The 24,956-nt window shown below is 48.2% G+C and overlaps 1 pseudogene; it reads left to right on the top strand.

Annotated features, from left to right (window-relative positions):
* Positions 1-8,955: 8,955 nt before the first annotated feature.
* LOC149337301 (uncharacterized) lies at positions 8,956-16,658 on the top strand (annotated as a pseudogene).
* The last annotated feature ends 8,298 nt before the right edge of the window (positions 16,659-24,956 follow it).

A 24,956-nucleotide genomic window follows, 5' to 3' on the forward strand; every position in this document is an offset into this window, starting at 1 on the left:
GGAAGGCGCGACAGCGCGGGGGACGGCCACGTGTTAGCACAGACACTGGCTAAACACACTGGAAAGGCGCGACAGCGCGGGGGACGGCCACGTGGAAGCTCGGACACTGGCTAAACACACTGGAAAGGCGCGACAGCGCGGGGGACGGCCACGTGTTAGCACAGACACTGGCTAAACACACTGGAAAGGCGCGACAGTGCGGGGGGACGGCCACGTGTTAGCACATACACTGGCTAAACACACTGGAAAGGCGCGACAGCGCGGGGGACGGCCACGTGCTAGCACAGACACTGGCTAAACACACTGGAAAGGCGCGACAGCGCGGGGAACGGCCACGTGGTAGCACAGACACTGGCTAAACACACTGGAAAGGCGCGACAGCGCGGGGGACGGCCACGTGGAAGCTCGGACACTGGCTAAACACACTGGAAAGGCGCGACAGCGCGGGGGACGGCCACGTGGTAGCACAGACACTGGCTAAACACACTGGAAAGGCGCGACAGCGCGGGGGACGGCCACGTGGAAGCTCGGACACTGGCTAAACACACTGGAAGGCGCGACAGCGCGGGGGACGGCCACGTGTTAGCACAGACACTGGCTAAACACACTGGAAAGGCGCGACAGCGCGGGGGACGGCCACGTGGTAGCACAGACACTGGCTAAACACACTGGAAAGGCGCGACAGCGCGGGGGACGGCCACGTGGAAGCTCGGACACTGGCTAAACACACTGGAAAGGCGCGACAGCGCGGGGGACGGCCACGTGGTAGCACAGACACTGGCTAAACACACTGGAAAGGCGCGACAGCGCGGGGGACGGCCACGTGGAAGCTCGGACACTGGCTAAACACACTGGAAGGCGCGACAGCGCGGGGGACGGCCACGTGTTAGCACAGACACTGGCTAAACACACTGGAAAGGCGCGACAGCGCGGGGGACGGCCACGTGGAAGCTCGGACACTGGCTAAACACACTGGAAAGGCGCGACAGCGCGGGGGACGGCCACGTGGTAGCACAGACACTGGCTAAACACACTGGAAGGCGCGAGAGCGCGGGGGACGGCCACGTGGAAGCTCGGACACTGGTTAAACACACTGGAAAGCGCGACAGCGCGGGGGACGGCCACGTGTTAGCACAGACACTGGCTAAACACACTGGAAAGGCGCGACAGCGCGGGGGACGGCCACGTGGTAGCACAGACACTGGCTAAACACACTGGAAGGCGCGACAGCGCGGGGAACGGCCACGTGTTGGCACAGACACTGGCTAAACACACTGGAAAGGCGCGACAGCGCGGGGGGACGGCCACGTGTTAGCACAGACACTGGCTAAACACACTGGAAAGGCGCGACAGCGCGGGGGACGGCCACGTGGTAGCACAGACACTGGCTAAACACACTGGAAAGGCGCGACAGCGCGGGGGACGGCCACGTGGTAGCACAGACTCTGGCTAAACACACTGGAAGGCGCGAGAGCGCGGGGGACGGCCACGTGGAAGCTCGGACACTGGCTAAACACACTGGAATGGCGCGACAGCGCGGGGGACGGCCACGTGGAAGCACAGACACTGGCTAAACACACTGGAAGGTGCGACAGCGCAGGGGACGGCCACGTGGAAGCTCGGACACTGGCTAAACACACTGGAAAGGCGCGACAGCACGGGGGACGGCCACGTGGTAGCACAGACACTGGCTAAACACATTGGAAAGGCGCGACAGCGCGGGGGACGGCCACGTGGAAGCTCGGACAATGGCTAAACACACTGGAAAGCGCGGGGGAGGGCCACGTGGAAGCACAAACACTGACTAAACACACTGGAAAGCGCGACAGCGCGGGGGACGGCCACGTGGCAGCAAGTGTCCGCCGGCGTCGAGAAGCAAATCACTCACCCACCGAACTGTGAACGGGCCGCAAGGGCAGCTGGGGGTTGCAGCACGTGGCCGGTTTCCTGGCTTCAGCTGCGCAGTGATCAGCCCCAACTCTAATGGTCCATGGGGTGTCGCCGAGGCAGGAGGGGTTCCGAGCGGCAGGGCGCGCACAGAACACGCGGCAAAGCAGCGGTCGCGGTAGCGACTCGAGCAGCAGTGTGCGCGCAACACGCACGGTGAACCAGCAGTCGCGAGAACGAGTTTCAGGGGAGGGCGGCACGCGGCGCAGGCGAGCGCACGCGCGAGTGCTCGGTGGATCGAGCGGCGCATGCGATCGACCACGCCGACGGCTGCGGGGCTACTCACGCGAGGCGGTGGGGCGACGGGAGAAGGGAGAGCGCGCGAGAAACGTATGCTCTCTGTGAATGTCCGTTCGAAAGAAACGGTGAGCTACCTGCGGCGTTAAGAGGACTCCAACGAGGGCCATGTCCACGCCCCCACAACTGGTTTTCTCATCCGTTCGCGCTGTCATCTACCTCACCGTCTGTCACGTTGTAGTCAGCGACCTTCACCCTTCGTGAAACCTGTGACCATCATCCACACGGAACATCTCAAGCACATCTCGTCGCGATTTGGTAATTTTGGCATTTATTCGCGGCTTCGTTGACCTATTTCTAGCGCCTGCCCCAGATATCTTCATTTTTCCAGGCTGGACCGCTTCGCGATGAGCAAGCACAGCAGCCTTCAAAGGAATTTGACGACTTCGAAGGACGAGGACGATCGAGAAAGTGCCATGACAGTGAAAAGAGCCCGAAAATCTTATGACGCCAACAGGAAGTACCTCGAATCCTGGGAAAAAGATTTCCCATGGCTGACCAGTGTAATATCACAACGTACCAAGCTTCCATTCTGCAAGTTATGCCAAAAATCACTGCAACCACACCGCGGCACACTAACCAAATATGCACAGGGGGATCAGCACAAAGCAGTTGTGAAGTTTGCATGTTTCCAAGACGCTGTATTTTCCAAAGAAGCAGCCGGACCTGTCAGATGATCTGAAACGTGCAGAGTTGGAGTTAGCTCTTGCGACTTGTTGCCACTGCCCTACCTTCGCGATTGACCATTTAGGGGAAGTGATAAAAAAATGGCAAAGGGAGTAAGTACTCTTGAGCACCTGCGTCTTCATCGCACAAAATTCAGAGCTTTGATGAACTCCGTCTTGTCCCCCTCACTTCAAGACGGATTTAAAGCTGACATCAAAGGCAAAAAATTCTAATGCTGGATGAAACCACGGACGTCGCAGTTGAGAAGCTGTTTGCAATGTGAGCACGATATTTCAGCGAGAAATCCGGCAAAGCTGTAACCGCCTTCCTGGGGATTTATCCAATGGTACAGGCTACTGGTGAGGCACTTTTTCATATTGTCGAAGGTTCCCTTTCTGAGTATGGGATGTGCCTTCCGGATTGTGTTGGAATTGCCTGTGATGGAGCAGCTGTAATGGTTGGGGAAAACAACAGTGTGTGGTCACAAATCAAGGAAAAATCTCCTAACTGCGTACTGAATAAGTGTGTCTGCCATTCCTTAGCCACCTGTGTTCAAAAGGCTTTTGAAACCTTGGTTCTAGTCTCGGCTACCTTCTAACCAAAATTCCAGGGGAGTTTGACGCCATGCTTACAAGGAACTTTTTGAAGAAATGAAAGAACAAGACGTGAATGAAAAAAGTGAAAAGACATGCCATTTTTGAAGATATCTGGCACATGATGGCTTGTTCGAGGGCGTGTCATCAAGAGATATCTTGAAAACTGGAACGAGCTGAAGGCTTACTTTCAGTCAGCCATGAAAGAAGGAACACAAGAAGTCATTTACAAAGCACGATTGATACATGACATGCACTTTGATGATGTGAGCTTCCTTTTTTTGTATTATTGTCTCCCGTCGTCCAAGAGTTCGAAAAGATAAATGCTTTCTTCTAGTCCGTGGACATTGACCCAGACAAGATGTTTGAAGAGCTTGACCTTATTCACCGAACGCTGAAGTCCAGAATATTCAACAGGCAAGGGCATAAACTTTCGTTGGGTATGACTGACTTTGGAGATCAGTTTCACAGCGAACCCCTCCGTTAGAACCACCAAGAGTCCAACCTCAACGAAGCTGCCGTGCAAGGGTTGAAACAACGCTGTCAAGATTTCCTCGGTGACTTGCTAAAGGAAGTGGAAAAGCGTCTGCCTGCAAATCAAGCAATATATCAAGGCATGAGTGGACTTCATCCTTCGCGAGTCCTGTCCCAAACTGCACGACTTTGTTTTTCAGCTTCCACTTCATCGCCTGATGGAAGAAAGCCTGGACCTTATTGAAATGCAATACAGGAAAATTGTGATGCATCTTTGGAGTGAGGAGCACGTATCTGACGGCAAACTTCCAGAGGATTCGGCAACATTCTGGGCCGCAATTTTCAAATATGAGAAAGCCCTGGGTGAGGAACCCTACAAAGAACTGGCATTGTATGCACTGGCCTGTCTTTCGTACCCAGTGTCAAATGCGGTGGTAGAGCGGGTCTTCAGCCAAGTCACTTTTGTGAAGACGAAGTACCGGAACAAGATGTCACTGAAAACTTTCGATGTCATTGTACGGATTCGCACAACGTTGGCCTTCAGGTAGATGTACTGCTTGAAATTTGTCATCGTAGTCGATATGCTACGCAGGTTCCGTACAGACATCTCTGACGCTAAAAGTGACGATTAAAGGCTAAACGAAATGCTTATATGTTATTAATAAAATGAGTGTTCGACGAAGGCTGATTCCTGTATTTTTTAGTGTAATTTTAGTTTCTGGCAAAAAATTTACGAGGTTCTGGTATCGCCACCACTATTCAATTTGGCAACGTTGCCTGCGCCCTATCTGTGGTATCTGTGGCTACTCCCTGTCCTGCCTGAGTCGGTTGCACGTGCGGCGGCGGCGTTTCCTGTCGGTTGCTATTTTCCTAGTCCGCACGACGGGAAGACATGCCGGGGTGTTGTGTGCACAAATCACTCCCGAAATGGCTGAAGAATGTTTGCATTTCCGAGAGATCCGAAAAGAAGGCTCCTGTGGACTGCAAAGATAAAACGTGACAAGCGGCAGCCGGCCAGCAGTTCACGCCTATACAGTGTAAGTACCATATTCCTTGATTCGTTCACTTCCTGCTTGCCCCATAGTCACGTGTCCTTCTTTAAATTATAACCTTAGGTGTGTGCTAAAAACGGCGTTAGAGATTTTGCAGGCATTAAATTCTATTTAGCGCATGATACTAGGTACGATATTTCATGTCAGCATATATCGCGGAATCGTGCATTGTGTTTAGAGTCCTCAGCCAATGTACACTTCATGACGAGCAGTTGCGGTCATGAATCGTATATTTAGTGTAAAGAGACTAACTTGCTTGGAATAAGGGACCGTGATATAAATAGAACCCATGAAATGCATGCGTGCATTGCCGTGGTGCCCGGGCCTTTATGCTCTAGCCCTCTGCTCTTTTGTAATCTGTTTGCTTAAAGATTCAAACCTTTATATTACTGATTAAAATGGATATTTAGCGAACCCATCAGGGATCGTTACACTGTACCTTTAATCCGAGGTTCTGAAGAAAATACGTAAAGGTGCGAAGAGTGGGTGATAAAGTATTCAAGTTTAAGATTCCATTGGTTTAAGAATCCTTTCAATGATTTCCACGTACATTTTTTTCTGTAATGGAAAATAAATATTCAGCTAACGCGACGCGAACTTTTAGCCGAAGTAATCTCAATAGCTTAACTCAACATTTCTGCTTAACTTATTTGGCAGGTAATGTAGAAGAACATCTTGCTGGGCGAGTTGGTGCATAGCTTTCTTGGGATGGCGTTGCGCACACGAACAAACATACACAGGAAAGAGCAGAAGATGACAGATAGAGCGCAAGCTATGAACTGAATTTATTGCTTTGACAACAGAATATATATGCAATATTCACAGGCTCAAAGAAATAATTGGGAGAGGGAAAAAAGGAATAAAAGGGGCGGGGGAGAGGGAATAGCAATTAAAGCCTGCAAAGGTAAGCAAAGGCCACGGATAAAATTCCTTTTCCTATCATATAAAGTGACCGCGGTATCGCTAACACAACTGTCGCCTTTTTCTTTGACGTGGAAAGCTTGCAAAAGTTCGCGGGCTATTTTATTTTTAATCTTGCACAGAATCTTGATGTCTTTGAGCATCGGCTCACAACCAGAGCATGAAATGCAATGGGCAGGCAAGGTTGCCCCGTCTCTTTTTCGTACAGAAAGAGGATGCTGCCCTGCGCGCTCATTGACGCGGCGTCCAGTTTGGCCGACATATACGCGTTCACACTTGAGCGACTTTGTGCATGTATGGAACAACCGTCGGCTTTGTACTCCGCAAGCGCTCATGGTCACAACAGCGCTTGCCTTTCTATATCTTCTGGAGAAGGTTTTCGGCTACCGCTGTGATGAGCGAGCAGGGGAATCCGGCTGAAAGCAGCCTGGTGATCTGATTATGGCAGATGGAATGCAGTTCATGCTCGCATGATTTGGTTAAGGCTGATTCTAGGCACGAGTTCGCAACTGCTCTTTTTACAATCTTTGAATGTGCTGAATCGAATGGAAGTGGGGTTTTCTGTGCTCGAGGAGCCTACTTTGAACAGACATGCTGCAAGCCAAGCAGCAATTTAATGTCTAAAAACTGCAATGAACCGTAGGTTTGGAGTTCATGCGTGAAAACCAAGCCTTTGCCATATTGTCCAAAAAGAGTTGAAACACTGCTAACTGAATCAGTCAGCTCAGGTTAAGAAAATGCTGTTCGAGGCCGTCCCGTCGCAGTGGCTAAGGCGCTGAAATACTAAACCAGAGTGCCTGGGTTCGAACCCGATTGCGGCGGCAGCGTTTCGGTGGAGGCAAAATGCGGGTGTGGGATGTCAGCGAACGTTAAATGTCCCCAGGTGGTCGAAATTATCCCGAAGCTCTTCCCTATGTCACTTCTCTCCCTATTCTACTGCTTCGCTCACGGCCCGGTTTAAGTGTCCTCCTAAAAGAATGACAGTTACAGCGCCTTTGTTTCCTATCACCACAATTATCTTCAAGGCCCAATAAAAAGCCTACTTTACATGAACAGGCTTCTCAAAATATCGCATCATGTTCGATGTCGCAAATACATTCCAAATACCGCACTTTAGCATCGTTTGTGTGCGTGAGTGTGTGCTCTGGAAGAATAACTGCCTTATAATAACGCAGCCGCAGAGGTCTTTGACTTTGCCAGAAGTATGCCGTTTTGTCATTTGAGTCGTCTTCCTTCTATTTATGTTGATGCGAGTCGCTCCATTAGCAAAACAGCTTATTTTCAAGTAAGCACGTTCGGTCCCAGTGCGCCCTACCGAAGCGCGATGAAAATAGTGGGCACAAATATGTCCGACGCCGTAGCAGTCGACGGTTGTTGTACCCGCCCTCCACGTAGTGGCGGAGGGTGGCGCGCATCGAGTTCCCCTTATTGCCGCCTAAGCTGCAGTCTTGGCTTTTAGAAGTGCAACTCTTTCGAGGCGCCCTTATTTGGGAGCGAGCTCCCAGAATAACCTAAATTTCTGGAATTTCCGCTTATTTTCTCTTTTGCTAGGATATGGGCGTCTTTGTGCGATTAATACTGTGGCTGACACGGTTCCGTCCCCTGCTCATTTCCTTTGTGCTGGTGCAGTAGCGGGGTGCAGCACTACTTGCCTTGCTCTTAGGAGGCCAGTGCGAGGAGGGCAGTAGAAAACAGCTAGAGGGCGATGACCTGGGACGGAAAAGCTTACCGCAGCTGGCGTTCCTGGAGAAGAGTTGAGCGAAGGTGTGCCATTTTGTTCCAAGCTCTGCGGAGAAAGCCGCTTCTCGTGTGACAGGAGCCCCATTGCAAGGAAGATTAGATGCACCCCTCCTCATCCCAGTGGGGGCTTCACAATACCCCCTCACATGGATAAGAAACAAGACAGCGCTCAAGATGGGAGCACCTAGCCTTATCTAGATTCATCCACCTCCCGTTTGGGGCTTCACTATGGCCCCTAACTGGGATAACAAAGCAGGCTGTGCTCAAGATTGGAGCCGCTCTCCTGTCATGTTGTACATGAGCCGCCGCGACTGGCAACAAAGTATGTCAGCGGGATCATGTGATCGCCGCTCCTCGAATGATGTTACGAGCGGCGCGGGGAAAACAGTCGCGCAACTGTGCTCCCTGCTGAAGCATGTATCGCAACACTAGGGTGACTAGGCTTTCCCATCCGTCCGCGCTGTCCTCTACACTCGCCGTCGGTCATGCGCATACGAGCCGTTTCCGCCCGCGAACGATGCCGAGCTCAGGCCGATGCACACGACTCACGAAATCACCGATTCCAGCCCCGACATCACTGGCTCCGCCTAGTGACGTCGTGTGGGATACACAGATTATTTCACGTTACATGAACCAGGGATTTATAAGAAAAGGGGCTCACCGGAGCTGGGCGAAACCAAAGGCAAAATGCTTCTCGCCGTGTGGCGCTCGTTATAGTATTTTTAAATTCCGTTTAATAAATTGAATACCTAAGATTAATTATGCAATTCTTCTAAATCACTGTATGGTCGTGTTGGTTCTCCTAAGTGGTAGAATGTGCGAAAGAGAGCCAATGCAGCTTTTGCGGCAACGTACCTCCTACGTGGTCGTTTTTTTCGGCATTTAAAGAAAGCCCCCCTACGAAATATGAAAAAAAAAACGTGACTGCACGCATGCGATACGTATTCCAGAGCAACCGTGTGCGCGCTGACGGTGCCCAAGTGAGCGGACGCCGCGCAATTCGACGGGCTGTTTCCCTTCCTTTTTTGTTTTGCCTCTGCGATGACACAACAGAAGCTCCGTCTCAATTTTGCCGTCAATGACCGGCTTATCGCTGATCACGGCGCGCGCTTTCCATGTTCAGGATGAGTGTGCTGACACACTTTCAGGACTGTGCTGAGGGCGGCGTCGGCCACTCACTTCGCGACGGTGAGCGCGCATGCTCCGTTCACTCACGACACACTTGGCAGCGCTACAATGCGGCAGCATGACGCGCGCGTCCCACCATGTGCGAACTGTGGCGCGACGCGTCGCGTAACGCGTCGCTGACGAACGTTGGCAGCACCAGAATCGGGGACACACGGGAGCGCCGCCGGCGACGACGGGTCGGTGCGTTCAAGCTCCGCCTATACTCCAAGTTGCCAGACTGGTCCTGAGGTATTTCTATGAGCAAAGAGTTATTAAACTAAAAAGAGCAGTTATATGTAGTTAAAACATTTGGTTCTATTGTATTTTGTTCTAAGTATACTTATTTTTTAATTTTGTAGTGCTAAAAATGCTTAAACTAAATTGTATCAAGTACGCGATTACCCACTGGCAAAATCATCTGTCTGCAGGTGAGTGGGCGAGCTGAGACGTAGCTTTTCGGTCTTCTTGCAGCGTTTCTTTGATCCTGCTGTCCTTAAAATTCGCGGCTATGTCTGTACACCTTTCGCTCCGACGAAAGCTGCTGCTGCTTAAAAAGAAGCTGCTTCTCCTGAAAGCCAAACATGCAAAAACGAAGCGGAGATGGTGGGTGCGCCCAGCATGGAGAGCTCGCCACACGGAGAGCGAATTCTTAACTACGGTAAGAACTGTGCTTTCCATTCATGTTGTTTGGTGTGCAGTCGATCATCGAAGAATCGGTGACGTTGATCCACTGAGCGACGCGCTACCGCAGCTCAGCAGTTTGCTGCAGTTGTACTGCGCGTGCCCAGAACGCTGTGTCTGGCGACCTTAGTGCGACGTCGTGGAGTGGTTAGCACATGTTCAGAGCGCTGGAGCAATACTCGTCGGAGCAAAACAAGGAGAGTTTGGAAGCATGTACTGAGAATTTCATCTATACGACCATCGGTAAGAACCCCCCCCCCCTTTCTGCCGTCTTCGTGCACATAGACACGCACTAGTCTGTTGCGTAACTGCACCGGCGCGAGCAGTGAGTCTCACCTGAGGACGTTTTAGTTTCAGGAACTGGCTACTCACGGCCGGCTGGCGAAATTAATTTTGTAGACTGCGAACAGCCGTGCGAGCGGGATCAGTCACCCCAAGATGTACGGCTGTAATCACATGTGTCTTACCACATTATAACCTAAGTGCCTGTATTGACGAGCGTACTTTATATTCGACACTGTAATGTTGTCTATGTCGTGAGCATCAAAGCAGGCCGGAGAGACTTCCATGCAGCGTTGTCTGCGCATTTCTGCTCATTCTATTTGTTCCTCCTGAAGGCAGAAGTTTCGGTAGCTATAATCGCCTTTTCTTTTTTCAGACGAAAAAAGTGAGGGTAGGGGACGTAGAGTATTTCCATAAATACTACCGTATCACCCCTCAGCAGTTCTACTTTGTCCCGGGGATTATGAGAGATGACATACAGAGGATCCATGCCATCAGAAAACCAATATGCCCAGCTGAAAGGTTGGCAATAACACTGAGGTACGTCAAATGCCAGGCTAAGCAGTGGAAGCTTCGAGGTGTTGTTATGCCTGCAGTTTGCATGAAGTATTTATGTAAATTGCTTGCCACAGTGTACAAATGCAGAACGGGCAGTAAGGATTTTTCTGACGCTAAATCAGTTGAAGGAAGGCCGAAAATTTTTTGCTCGTATGCATTAGCACATAAATGTGCTACTTGAGCCAAACCTAGGACAAGCCTTTTTCCTGAATTGCTTGTCACTCTTGCAATTCTGTGGCAGGACATTGCAATGCATTCTAGAAAAGCTGTGACTGGTTGCAGCTTGTAGCAAGAATTTATTCCACATGCATTTCTCCCCTGCACAATCATTTGACAGGTACTTGTCATCCGGAGACCTCATTCGGAATGTGGCATTATCCTTTCGGGTTGGGATCTCCACTGCACGGGCTGCTGTGCGTACCACCTGCCGGGCCCTGTGGGCTAGACTGGAGCCCCTGTACAGGCCGGTAAGTGCTATTTATATGGTGGCCGATATGGGATATAGATATGTAGTGATTATTTAAAAAGCGGTACGCTATTTGTATTGCATCTGAGGCCAAAGGAAAGGATACAGTGATAGCAAAACACTCATTTAGAGAAAATTAAGCCAAGAACTGCAGCAGTCAAAAGACGATTGTTTGCTGTATTAGTTATATTGATAGCAGCTGTCCGATGCACTGAAAGCTGCGAATACCTGCTGGGCCGCTTGATTTCAATTGGACAGTCTGTGCCAATCTCTGGATGATAAGCATAAGAACTATATAATCAACATTGTTTACCTGATGCATATCCTTTCACAGAGCACACACAGTGGCATGATTTTTTTGAGAATGAACATAGAGCAGGCAATGTTTCCAAGAATATTATTATTTTGTTTTAACTGTGTTGCGATTCTACATCCTGCAGTTAAAACACTTTTGGTTCGAGATTCATGCATTCCACAGGCACTCATTTGGTCGTAAAAAAGAATAAGCACCAGTCTTTTTGATGCATGCCTTTTCTTTGTAGTAATTTGTAATACCACTTTGTCCTGGGCAGAGTTAAAGTACTTTGAACTAGAGCTCCATTACCCCATGGGAGCATGCACGTTCTCACACGGACACAGATAAGCACATCTGGTTCAAAGAAACATGAATCAAGGCTGCTTTCATCCATTGCTTAGGAACTGCAAGGCAGTTCCTTGCTGTTAGCTTTTTCTGTCTTTGTTAGGTTAGTAATGCTATGTTAGGCCGCTCAAACATCATCATCAGCCTGACTACACCCACTGCAGGGCAAAGGCCTCTCCCATGTCTCTCCAATTAACCCTGTCCTTTGTCAGTAGCCGCCACAGTATCCCCGCAAACTGGGCCGAGGGTTAATTGGTTTGTTCATAGAAGTTGTGGCCAAGTACTACACCATGGTGGCCAAATCCTGTTCTGGTGAGGAAGTGCGTTTTCGGTTCTGGTCACCGAAATCAGGCCGCACTCCAAGCCTGGTTATGCAATTCCATCGACTCGCGGTTTTTTTTTAATCCGGTGGAGAATTGTGCGGCACCGGGATTCGAACCTCGGTCCTCTTGCACGCGAGGCGGATGCTCTACCTCTACGCCATCGCTGCAAACCTCATACATCAATATTGCCGTTTGCCTAATGCACATTCTTCCCTTACTTTTTATGCATACTTTTCAGGATCCTGATCTTATGACGTTGTTGCCTGTCGCTGAGGGATATAAAAGAAATTGGCAGTTCCCAAATAGCATCGGAGCTGTCGACAGGAAGCATGTGCAGATTCGGGCCCCTGCCAAGTCCGGCAGCATGCACTTTAACTACAAGGCAAGTTTGCATGCAAAATTTATATTGGTATTTTAGGAATTCAGGTCATGTAGCAAATGCATTATAGAATTGTGTTTATACTGTAAATCCAATCATGCTAGTCTCTGCAAACCTGCAAAAAGAACAGCTTTTCTATCAGCCGTCTCTTTTCACTCGTGTGCACCAAGTGACGAAAATGAACATGCTTATTATTAATACGTCAGAAACGTGCAAGTCACAGCTAGAAAGTTGCTCTACTTTTTTAAGCATTTAAACCTCTTTTCGCACTGTACGTGCTAAAGCACATGGTGATTGTGCTGTGCAAAACTTTTACACAATTTAATCTACTGAGAGTTCGCAATGCTTATGCCCTCAGAGGTTGATTTCATGTGTTGTTAAGAGATCCCGGGAGTCACACTTTGAATGCTGTGGGGCGCTGTGCGAGTTTCATTAAAGTAAACATTGCACATTTCTTTATTTCAGGGCACCTTCTCAATCGTTCTGCTTGCCGTAGTCGACAGCAACTACAGGTTTGTTGTTGCTGATGTTGGAGCCTAAGGAAAGCAGAGCGATGGGGGGGGGGGGGGTGCTTTTTTATTGAGAGTCATGATAAACCTCATCGCTCATTACAGTCGGCAAGATATAGTCAAGCCCTTGCTTGCCTTCCAGAGGAACTTTGTCGGCAAAGCAATACAACATTCGCAATTTTCATTATTAAAAGGTAGTGGTGTACTTTATGACATGCATTTGACTGACGGCAAGCAGGAACGTGGGGTAGCTGCTGCTTGCCAGAATACTCTTAGAAGTAACTCTGATTGTTTAAAGTATGAAAAAGTAGACATCTTGCAGCTTTCCTTTGCCCTTTCAGGCCGTACTCACACTAGTTCCTTGTCCAGCTGAAGTGCAAATTTTTCATTCTTTTTAGATGCAACATCATGGAAACTCGTGGTAAACTTAGTGACTGCTGTAGTATAAAGAATCGCCTTTGACTTTTTTATTCCTTCAGGCATTTAGAGCTGTCATATTTAGTACTTGTGTAAGATGCATCTGTCACATTTTTCTATATGAGCCTCCAATTATATTCATAAAGAGGTCTCTGCTGCTCTAGCTACTGTAACGGATGTTGAACGCATTCATCTGTGAACTTCTGACTTTGTTGTGCTTTGATGGATGCTAGTGGTTGCGTGCATGGTTCTGGCACTCAATATCTGTTGGCTAGTAGTGAGAAACACTTCATCTACTTAAAGTGGTAGCAGCTAGCAACAATAGCTGCACTAATGCCCAGTATGCCAACATCACCACTAGTCATAGTAGACTTATTTAAAAAAAACAAAAGTAAAATAAGCCATAAAAGCTAATGACAAGGTTTATGTGCAAGCCCCACCGACTCGATTACTACTGAGCTCAGAATTTTAACATTGGCTTTCTTGACACAGACAGACTATGATAAAGAATCCTGCCATCTGTCTTCTTTCTGTGGAACACGCAGAAAAGGTAATGAATTTCTAAACATACTGCTGCATTAGCAGTGTCTGGCTTTGGCCAAGGCCTAATTCGGCGGGCAGAGTTGTCTTTATGTAGAAAGTACTACTCTCTTCTCCGGCAGCAGACCGTAAGTGCGTGGATCGCTAGGTTTTGTTTATAGGGTTTTAATGTCCCAAAGCAACTCTGGCTCTGAGGGGCGCCGTATTGAAAGGCTCAAGATAATTTCGACATTTTTTACTGTGCACTGACCTCGGGCAGTAAACAGCCTGCCGAGGCCAGGGTCAGCAGCCAAGCAAAAGGAGGCGCTGCCGTCACGCGCTATCTGTTGGGGCAGTGGCGCACATTGCGAGGAGGAGGAGGTTTTAGTGGGTGGCGTCAGGTGGCGCTACGTGCGCGCCAAGCGAAGAGAAAAAGTAGCGGAAACGTACTTTGCTACTCGCTTAACTGCGACTTCTGTAATTTCCATGCTGACAATGACTAATGTACACCACAGCACATGTATCTAAAGAACCCTAATCAGGCAACTAAGTACACACGAGACGCGCATTTGTTCATTCCAAACCGTTGAGCGGGCGTGGCGGAGTGGTTAGCGTACTCGTCTAGCACACCGTAGGCCCTGGTTCGATTCCCCAACTCGACGAATTTCCTACTCGGTTTTGTTTATTAATGCCTCTGGGATTTTTCTCTCACGGCCAACGCCGCCGATGATGACACCGGCTCTTCTGCGGTACGGGGCCCTTAACGCTGTCCTTTTAATTAAGGGGACTATAAAGAGGTTTTTTAACGCAAGCCCGGAGATTAAGACGTTCGCTGCGTAGCCCCTTATCACAGTGTTGATCTCTGTGCGTCGTGGCCCACCGGTGGGTCACCTGATGCTTCCCTCGGGTGTGGCGTGACACACCGGTGGGGCACACTTCTGAAACTGTTTTTTCCACCTGCTGAGAGATGGCTGTACTGGTATTTTCGGTGGTCTATAGCATGTGCGGGCTACTTGAAACATGTAAGCCAGCGCAGAAATTCATCGCGTGGTTCACTTGTCCCCGTGCATTACCTGAGGCCGTATTTTATAAGAATCCGTTGTACATTTTCTGCTCCGCTTCGCGTGACGTAAGCATGATAGAATCATCAGAAGAAAGCAGCAGTCGACCAATCAGAGAAATGAAAGGCAGCGGATACTCGCGTTCACGATAGCCTTCGCCATTCGTTGCGTGCTCTGGTTCAATATTGGCTGCAAGGCCCATCCAATAGTGAGGCCCTGTCGCTAATTAGCCAATAGTCAGGTCGCTTTCCACGGACGTTTGAACGGCACGGCTACGTCATCGTACAATAATGACCTGACGTAGAGGACCAAATGGATCAAACAAAATAGATAATGGATCTTTGTAGCACACGGCATCTGGAGAATTTATCAACTCATTTGTTACCGCGGCTCTGCTCGCTTCCTCCCCAGTGAACGCGACTGCAGCACGTTCTCAAGGAGGTCCTTGAAAAATGGTGCTATTTCGATCTACAAAATTTCTGCTTTATGTAACTAGAGTGCGGCCAAGAGGTTCGGTCGTTCTGGTCCGAACAAGTGCTAGAGGCACTTGTTGCTCTCGCGCCTTCGATTCTTCTTTCTTTTCCTAGGCATGCACAAGTTTCCAGAGTAAAGAGTTTGCGTTTTGAAGCCGTTGCCTGCTACATTTAGTACCCACCGACCAGCTCCCCTTTGTGGGGCAACGCCACGTAACCCTGCGTTTCAGCGTTCACTAAGCACCAATACTCAAGAACAAGACCTCAAACTCGAAATTTTATTGAAGTACTTCCAGAATAATTTTCCGAAAAAAAGAACAGTTCAAATCACAGCGTTTGCAACTAAACGTCTTACGTGCCACCAGCTCACGGTGTCTAAAGCGTAGTCTATGTTCAGGAGTTCTACTCGTATTTGGGCTGCCGTGTGTCCCGGCGGACCCGCTTCCAACGCAGGGTCTTTTCTGGTTTTCTGTACCTCCGTCGAATTTTTGACAGTCCATAACGATTTTTGAATGCTCTTAAAAAATGGCAAGCACAAGGATGAGGACAACGAGGCTTAGCACTGAGAGTGAGCCACGTTATTGCGAATAGGACAGACTAATTCTTCAGCTGAGCTCTTGCACACATTGTGAGCGCTCTTCAAAACTACGTCGCGCATGTGGAAAGCGCCCGAACAAAAGGCTGGAGCGGGTAGCTGGAACATTTTCTGCGCCGTTTCCTGATAGCCGTCAGCTTTATCATCAGACGAATTGCAAGAGCCAATGTCAAGAATTACAGGCGCGCTTTATATCTCTACCGCCATCTGTGATATGATAGTGGAAACGCATTTTCATGCATTTGTGCAAGCATATCGTCGCCGCACTGCAAGAAACGCCTCGTTGTTTGCGCCAGCACGGCTGGACTGAGGTGCGTGACCCACCGGTGGGCCACGACGCAGTGAACGTGTTAAATGTTGCCGCAAAGATGAATGAATGCAGCTTTTGTACGGCGTATCTGGAATACTACGTCTGTCTTACGTTATCAGGTAAAATTTCGGTGAAGGCGACTGTCTGAATCTGCTGCTGTAGCTTACGCCACGCGCTAGAAAGAGCACCACCTTGGAAAAGCGCCCTCGGTCAATCCGTGATGCGCTAGGCATGCCGCCTGCAGAAGCAGACTGCGGCTTCCCCGCATAACTACGGTTGCTTAAAAGGTAAGATGGTGGACCTATGCGCAACTCTGCTACCTTTGGTAGCATACACAGGAGCTCGAGTCTCCTGTAGATGCCACGCAATCTCTCACGCGGCGGCTTTCTGCAGACAGCAACCGCTGCCTGCAGTCACGGTGTAAGAAACATTTCTTACACCGTGCCTGCAGTCATCGCTGCGCCCCTGCCTGGCTTCACATCTGGATGGTGGCCAGCCAGCTTCTCTCCCGCAAGCACCCGGCCGCGCGCGCCCCACTCCGAGCGCGCCGCAGCTCAAGCCCTCCTCCTGGAGTCGCTGCTGGGGTGAACCAACTGCCTGCCTTTCCTGGAACTTAAGCCGCTACCCTCCATGAACCCTTGACTAAAGCCAGTTCTACGTACCCATGTGTCGCGTGTGCAGTTTGGCACCAGCTACGTCGTGGACAACGACCTTCCTCATTCCCACATCTCTTCCTACGTCCCCTACCGCTACCCCTGGACGCCAAGAGCGATTCCACGCAACCCGCGTCCAACCCCCCCCCCCCCCCCCCCCCCCCCCCTGAAAACATCCCAAAAGGCCCCAGAACCACCTGTCGCACGTCGATGGAGTGAATAAACAGACATTCAGGCGCTGACCAAAGCTCAGCTACGAGGTGTAGTTCCGCACACTGCTCTCTTTTCAGTACATATGCCAGTCTAACAAATCATAGGTCCACTATTGTCCGGGACAATGACCCAAACTATCATGTAGTTGCTGTACAATACCTTGCTAATAAGGTCTACGCTCTACGAGAGGCACGTTTTAATGGCCAGCTTATCACAGGTACCTAATGGGCACAACTTCCGGCGAACAATTCGCTTGATTAGCCATAAATCTAGGGGGGCCTGGATCATTTCAAAACTTGTTCAGCAGTGGTGCCTGAGACTAGGTTAGAAGTCCCAAAACCAAATCAGTTGCAAGGTGAACCAAAACAGCCGCAGCAATGTCAATGTGTTTGAGCAGACCACCCTAGGAAACCCTTTGAATTGACGCTTGTTGTTCGTGGAGAAGACCTCTCGAGGCGGCACGACAAGCCCGAGAGCTAATGTTGCTTTGGATAGGCGTCGGAGATACCAGGCAAACAGGCAAACAGCAGCATGCGTCTGGGCGTCGATGATGTGGACTGCCAAACGCGATAACTGCTACTGCCTCAGTGATACCAGTGTATACCAAAACACGGCCGATCTACTGCAGAAGGCGAGTGTATCAAGATATGAAAGCATAGTGCTGCGGAGATTCCTTCTTCTCTTCGCCCCTGCACCACCAGTCCCCTTTATCAATCAGCGCACGCTCCTTCGAGGCGTTTTCGTTTCTCGGTGAAACGAGAACACCAATAAAAATATACTCTCATATTCTCTATATTCTAGTATAAGTAGTATAAGTAGTCGTAGCGAGAGTTACTCTTTATGTGCCTCCAGTTGCGCGTACGTCCGCCATATTGCTTCCTCAGGCATCCAAATTACGAGGGAAAGCCGCAACTCTTGCATGCAGGAGGCCGACTTGGTGCTGTTGTTAGAGCGAGTGCATGCTCAATCCGCTTGATTCTGGCTGCCAAACTTAGTTTAATCTAGGCAGACTACTGTTGTATTGAATGAAACAACTTGCTGTGTGCGTGGGCTGCACCAACACCTACCTTGATTAGTTACGAACAGAATACTCGCCGCGTGGCGGATGGGTGCCGCCATCCGTTGGAAACAGCAGAAATCAGAAACGCGTTCTTTTTAATAATATACGAATACTTGCGATAAAAAAAATACGTGTTATTGGCACGAAACAATCGTTTTAGTCAACGTATGCACTGCGACAAAATAAAATGCCGCAAAGCACAAGAACTGTAGGTGCACGAATGAACTGTCAGCAAGGGTCTGGTGCTAAACGGCGCAAATGAGTTGGCTTTTTCGTAATATATGGAGGCTTAGCAACCATTGATCGCGTTTAGCTAATAGAGGTAAAAGATGAATAGAAAAAGGAGAGAAACACGCAACTGTAGGTACTTATAAAATAACTCTATCGAGAGCTGACAAACAACGCCACTCTCCGGTCTCAGCGCAAGCTGCCTGCTCTTGTGTCTTCCCCCGTAGGGAACAGGTGGCAGCACATGTGGTATAGCTGAAGCATCACATGAATTTTTTTGCAGTAACGCTAAGGGACATTGTGGGCGGGGACAGAGCAACACATACGCATAATTATTGAATACTTCGATTCCCACATATATTTTCCGACAGGGTTGCCAGGTTTTGTCGACTTTGCGCTAAAGTGGCCGTTTTTGGGGCGACAAAAATCGGAAATTGGCTCCGTGGCTCTTTTCTGACTATATTTGAAATCGAAGTTAGGACTGAATGATGGACCTTTTTTTTTTCGCCAGTGATGATCCGAGTGCATCTTTGCGTGAGTTAGTAAGGATGCCACATGCGAACACCATTTTTCTGCGGTGCCGGCCCTTTTGTTGAAAATTTCCCCATCATCATGACCTGGACTAAAAATACATCTCGCCTCTGCGTTCACTAAATGCTCGCTGGATTTCTTTTCCCAGACGAGACTTCAAAATTTCGCCTCAGCTATGCAATGTCGATATGTAGGCTTCCATAGAACCAGCAATAAGAAATGTCTAATCTCCATTCATTCAGTGCACCTCAGCTAAATATGGAAATGACCTTGCTACCAAGCTGATATAAATCATTTCTTCATCTGACTACTGCTTCAAAGCACATTGATCGCTCGCACATGCCAGCCCGACAGATACTTCTATGATTCTAAGAATTACAGTCGTGGTTGAAATTTTGAAGGGCATATCGTTTTATTTTAGCGGATTGAAAGGGAACGGGGACGAAGAAAAATTTTTAAAACGTGATGGCTGAGCCTTTGCGCATCGCACAGCGATATAGAGTTTGAGGGGAGCCATAAGTGCCCCAGTATACCGCTGAAAAGCAACTCATGTGACTTGAAAGAATTTGAACAAGGCCGTGCTTTTTATGCCCTTCATATGCAGGGAGTTTGTTTTTAACCGTTTACAGATTTTTGAAAAATAGAGCTGATAGTATCGCGAATGCCGCCTTCACGAAATGTATATTTGGCTCGGCGGGAACAAGATGAGGACATAGCAGGGGAATTTTTATAATATTTAGCGAAATTTAATTAATTATCTTTCTAACCCTTCATTTTCCGCTGCATTTGCGCAATAAAAATATTGGAGACTGTCAAGATTCAAAGCTAATACAATTTGCAGCATGTCCCAAAGTTCAACAGATATTGAGATATTCGCGATGGGACTTTTAGCCTTTCCGGATCCGATTAAGGAAATAAACGCTCAGAGTGCGCCGGAAATTCCACCCATGCTATACGTAAGACATTGGAGAAATTGTGACGACAAGCGACGGCATCAAGGCTAGAGCTGCGACTGCGGCAGGCAGACGCTCGAGAAAAGCGCATAGTCACTGCTTCCGTGAGCAGCACGCGCTCTTCTGTCGTCATTGGCGTTGAGCTTGGAGGCACGTTTTGTGGTATCAGCGGCTTCGAAAAAGTAGCACGGTGATAAAGCGCAAAATTTCCTTTTAAGCTCTGGCTCGGCAAAGAAAGGAACGGTGTGCAAGTTGTTTGCTTGTGCTTTATTATTTTTTAAAATAATTTCAAAAGACGTGAACTGATGACTATTGTCCCGTCGTATCTCGGTGGCTAGGTTTTATGCACCAGTAATGCTCAAAGTGCCTGCCTTCAACCGCCACGTATGCCATGAATGGCCGCATTTGTTTTTCCAGTCCCGGGGCCCGATTCTCGATATTCACATTCGCCTGTCGGCGCCACATTGCTTCTCTGATTGGCTGTCAGAAGTGTCAATCGCCGTCAATGGGCGTGTCAATCAGGGTCGGTTACACGTGCACTTTTCGCGGCGACGTCGATTTGACGTGGCATTGAAAATGTATTTTCGTAGCGCTATTCTTGGTGCCCGGCTGGTACATATATGTGATTGTGAAGGGAAGAGAAGCTACAAGCGGTCCGCGCGAGAGCACTTTCGCTCGACTTGCCAATTTTTTTAGAAAATAGCTGCACACCGGAAATGGCAACTTCCTAAAATCTGATTGGTTGGAACAATATCACGTAAATCACGTGATAGGCACACATGTTGGAGTGATGTCAGAATGACGTTTCATCACGTTTACGTTGTGCCGCCATTGCAAAAAATGGCTGAAATTCGCCGCCATCATTTCGCTCGGCGAAAGGTACCCGAATCATGCAAATGAGTTAGTGAAATGCTGATTTATACGGCGTTAGGTACCAGCACTTAAACGGATGTTTATTTCAAGACAAAACTAAGCTTACAAAAGTCTTGTTTTGATTGCACAATGTAATGGTATGGCGTTATAAGAGCACATCTGAAATAAGCAACCCTTGGGAGCGTTAATAGTGAAGGCTTAAGCGTACAGCCGCATAGGGGCGCTAACTGCTCTCCCGTTGTAAACGGGAGAGCAGTGAGAAATCAGTGAGAAATCATCCGTCCGTGCGGTTAGTGAAGCGCGAAAATTGCTCGAATGGCGGTGCCGGCGCTGCGATTTGCTGCTCCTTGCATTCATTCGTCGTTTGTTAAACCCTAGAAGTGGGAAAGGTGAGCGACTTTCGAGGTCACCGCGATGCTTTCAAGTTGTCTCTGACTAGACAGCTCGTCTGTGCAATCACCTGACGAGGCATATGGTGTGGTGGCTATGCAAGGATGCATTGCGGCGAGAAGCAGTGCCGAACTGTCGAGCTCTGAGGGGCGATCGCCAGCTGTGAAACGTGGCAGAACGGATGGGCTTTGCGCGCGTGATGAGCGGATGACACGACAGGTGTTCGCGCGGCCGACCAACAAACTCCAGGAATGTGTCGGGCTTCTCGACGAGACATCCGTGTGTGTGTAGCGTCATTCTCATTCCTTTTGCATGCATGCTGCGAATCCGAAATTTTTATTCGGCATTTCGCGTTGCTTTTTTCATCATACTGTTTTCAGTTTTTGCACACGCGTACGGCTCAAGTTGAGAAAACAAAGTCTAGCATGCTAGTACGTTGGTCGATTCCTTTGTTTTTGGTGTTGATGAATGTGATAGGCAGCATAGGTGAAATCAGGTGGAAGGCGTCGTTTCCTTAAGTGTGGAAAAAAAATTGCGTGAAACTCTGAAAGAATACTATACCCTGGCTTAAGCATTATTAGTGAAGCACACGAAAGTGATTTTGCTATTCAAGGTAACATTTTCATAACAGTGTTACATCATCAGTTACACAGCAGTCACGTGAAAGTGACCGTAGGAGGGTGAAAAAAATCATCTCTCTTAGGGCGCACGAAAAACAAACATGTATGACTCTTGTACATTTTATTTACAGGTGTGTTGTTCCTGCCGGTGAAGGTTCCAGCTCACTCGAAGTCTGTGCAGGATCCATCCATGACCCGTTTGTGTGCAATCTCTCTTCATGTGCTGCCCGCATGGAAATCGTCAAACTGGTGAGCACGCGCTTAGTGTGTTGGGGCAAGCATTACGGGATAACATGTTTGCCTTTAGTAAGATTGCGTACGGCTAATGATATCTGATTGCATTTATATATAGTTTATTCAGCAAGCGAGAACAGTGTAAATAGAACCACATATGAAAATAACGTAAATTAATCATGTCTCTGCTTTTCAGGTGACAGGGGAGATAGGTGTGCATGACACGCAGTGTTGTTCTGTGGTTTTGAATTTCTCTCAGTGACCGCAATGTCAAGGTAGTCCCATTTCGATTGGTGCAAAATGCGAAAGCATGCATATACTAAAAAACTCAAGGTAGTCATAAACAGTTAAACATGTGCCCTTCCTTGCAGCGCATTCTGTAGCGGTTTTCTTGGGTATAAAAAGACTCTAGTAATTATTTCTGAGCATCAGTTTGGGAAATCTGCCATCAAGTACCTCTAGCTATATAGAAACAATTTGTTTTGATACTAATGATTGGTTTGGCAGTGAGCGTATTTCACATTTGTACGTAAAACTAGACTATTTTTGAACACAATGCCTAGCTCGTTGGGAGATTTCAGTGCACAGCATTGATTAGTGTGCAGGTGATGGTGTGCATCTTATGCAGATGTGGCAGACCACCCTCACCATGGGGTCTCATGTGCTCTGGAGCCAGGATACCAGATTCATGTTTGGTCACTTCCCAGCTGGTCTGGTTACCAGCTGAGTGGCCATACCGGGCTCCTGAGGTGTCTGCAAAGGCCATGGTATAGCATGATCAAGAGTTCTCTGCGAAGGTCACCACAGCTTGCATTGTGCAACCCAACATATTCATCCACACTCAGCTGCAGGACCATGACACCACTGGCAAGTGGTGATAATAGCAGGAGCACCAACATCTACAACAAGGAGGAAGACACAGCACCATTTGGATTCTGCCTGACAGACCGGAAGTGCATGATCAGCAGCTGCGTGCAGGAATTGCACTCACTGTCACGGTTTTCACGTGTAGCTATGCCACAAGTAATCAGTGTACATTTGCTTTGCTTCAAGTTTGATGGCATACCGCTAGGAAGCCGGTGAAGTCTTCATCATCTTGGTGTTCTTCATTAAACTGGACCATATTGGTGGTATCCATGACAGTAGAAATCAGTTTAGTCTGGTGCTGCAGTTTTTTGTGAGTCAGGAAGTGTCCCAAGTGTTTTCAACCTACCGTCTGCCAACTTACTGAGTGCGTGCTTCAACACATGCTTTGGTGATTGTGAAGAAGTGCTTTCCTTCGTGTGGTGCCTCCCTATGTGTTCTGCTTGTACACAACGCACATTTTATTTGGTGCTTAAGTTCAGTGAAAGACAGGAAGCCACCAAAATGTTTTCCTTCTAGCACCAAGGTGTTCACTGCACATGCGTTCACCAGTGCTTTTCTGTTTGCTTTGGTGTTTGTTGAGAGCCAGCAGTCCACAACATCCTCAACATACACCATGGTCGCTGTGTCTCTAGTCATTTACAACATCTGTTCTTCAGGGCGCAACATGCCTTGTGTGGCACTGTTTGTGTGATAAGATCGCAACGTGCTTTGTCTGATGGCATCTGGTTGCCTCTGTGTGCTTGCTTTCGACTGCCTCTTTCACATGCTGCTTGTAGTTATACAGCAGTGGACTAGTTTTCCTGAAGGAGAAGTCACGTAATTGTTTCATGGTCATTTTCCCAGATGAAAATGCAAGGCCTGGCCAGCGTCTTCACACGTCTACCCATTCCCATCTTCTAGCTCAAATTTGTACCTGTGACGAAAACCTAGAAATTGTGTATTAATTCAGTTGAAGGTAAATGGAGGTATAAATTATGCAGCTGGACGTAATTTGTTTTTCAATAATGAAGCTCCAAATGGCATTTTGTAGCTGGAAGGGCATGATCCGGTTCAATAATTCTACTGGAAATGGATCATAATAGTCGTAGTAGTAGTAGTAAACTTTGTTGATCTTTCTGGGTTACTCAGGCGGTCTTCCCAGGTTTGGGATCTTTTTCTCTTTCCAGTATTTGCGGTCTGTGTTCTTTTTCTGTGCTGGGCCATCAACCTTGAATGAATGCATTGGAAGATCACTGCCCTCCTTTCCTCCCAGTGAAACTCTGTTAGATCCCATTTTCATTGACATGTTCCCTTGCGTTTTGCTTCATGCAAATTGGGGATGCTGTTTGGTCATTTTATGAAAAATCTGAGACAACCTGCTCACCGCCTGAACCCTTAGTGTGACTGGACCATATCAGGGTACGTGCTGCCATTTTTATGTTTAGCAAAGGCGACTGCTAGCTACTTAAGTCTGCAAACTAGGCAACACTAATGTGCATGTATACCACTGTCAAACGGTTATGAAAGACGGGCCTGTCCCAAAAAAATTCTTATCTGTGTAGACGAGACACATTCGTCAATGTGTATTGTTGCACTAGGTAATGATTCGCAGTTAGGCTGCATAATGAATTCTTGAATGCATGAAGTTCAGTGATGGAAATAAATTATTTTGCCAATAATGGCTTCCACAAACTTTTCACTCTGCATGTAAAAGACACCTCACTTTTTTTGAGCAAATTGCTACACCTAAGAGGCAATACAACTTGTCTCGCTCCCCAAAAATGTAGGGGCACACTTAAGCTCAGCATTCATGGGTATCACACAACAGTGTTTATGGCTCCCTGCAGCGGTTTCTCTTCACACACACAGTCACTGTTCTTCATTCGTGTTCACACATTTATCACAGTTGCCTCAACACAGGTTCCCAATTCTTGTCTTTGAACTCTTCCACACTGCAGTTCACCTACGTAATGTTATTGTAATTAGTTTCTCACTAATTGGCACATCTCTAGTTCACTGCAGTAATTACAATGCCAGGCTTCAAATTAAGCCAACAGCACCCGCGCATCACTCCCTCCCACTTTGTACCTCAGTAAAGTCAATGTGCCTGCACGGCCTAGTTGGTAGCGTGCCTGGCTGGCGATCCAGGGGTCATGGGTTTCAAGGCAAACAGAAATTTATTAATTTTCTGTACGTAAAATCTATTATTTTATAAAGTGAAATAGTTTCAGAAGACATGTGCTGACGTTTGATTCAGATTACAAATCCTCTTTTCAGTGACTTTC

Source organism: Amblyomma mixtum, chromosome 7 (assembly GCF_055824585.1).
Source record: "Amblyomma mixtum isolate Tamu chromosome 7, ASM5582458v1, whole genome shotgun sequence".
In the NCBI taxonomy this organism is placed as follows: Eukaryota; Metazoa; Arthropoda; class Arachnida; order Ixodida; family Ixodidae; genus Amblyomma; species Amblyomma mixtum.